The sequence below is a fragment of the Sinocyclocheilus anshuiensis genome, unplaced genomic scaffold (assembly GCF_001515605.1).
Source record: "Sinocyclocheilus anshuiensis isolate Anshui unplaced genomic scaffold, SAMN03320099.WGS_v1.1 scaffold1259, whole genome shotgun sequence".
In the NCBI taxonomy this organism is placed as follows: domain Eukaryota; kingdom Metazoa; phylum Chordata; class Actinopteri; order Cypriniformes; family Cyprinidae; genus Sinocyclocheilus; species Sinocyclocheilus anshuiensis.
Window position 1 is genome coordinate 1,041 of NW_015539896.1, and position 426 is coordinate 1,466.

Genomic DNA, 426 nt, shown 5'->3' on the forward strand with positions numbered 1-426 from the left:
TAGCTTTTTGAGCGTGCTCTGGCTTACACGCCAGCTCCTCCAAAACCATGAGGAGAAACGCCACCTAGTCTCGTCAAACTTTACTTCTATTTCTTTACTTTAGTTTCTTTTCTTTTCCGTTGAGAGTTTCATGTACCTTTACATTAGGCATTAGGTAATGCCGTGTCTCCGAGTCCGACCTCGAGTGCCGTCTAAAACTTCACCCAGCCCACAACTCCGCGTCGCCAGCCAACGCCCAACCACTGGCTTCCCAAGACCGAACTTCCAGCCAATCAGCAAACACGGGAAACCCCCTTTTCTGCAAGGAGGACAACAAAGGGAACCCCCGTACACAGGCAACGCAAGTACCTCCAGATTCTATCTGAACTGGTGCATTTAATATAAATTTTAACCTCATTGAGGAACTCAATGCGAGGGTTAATTACG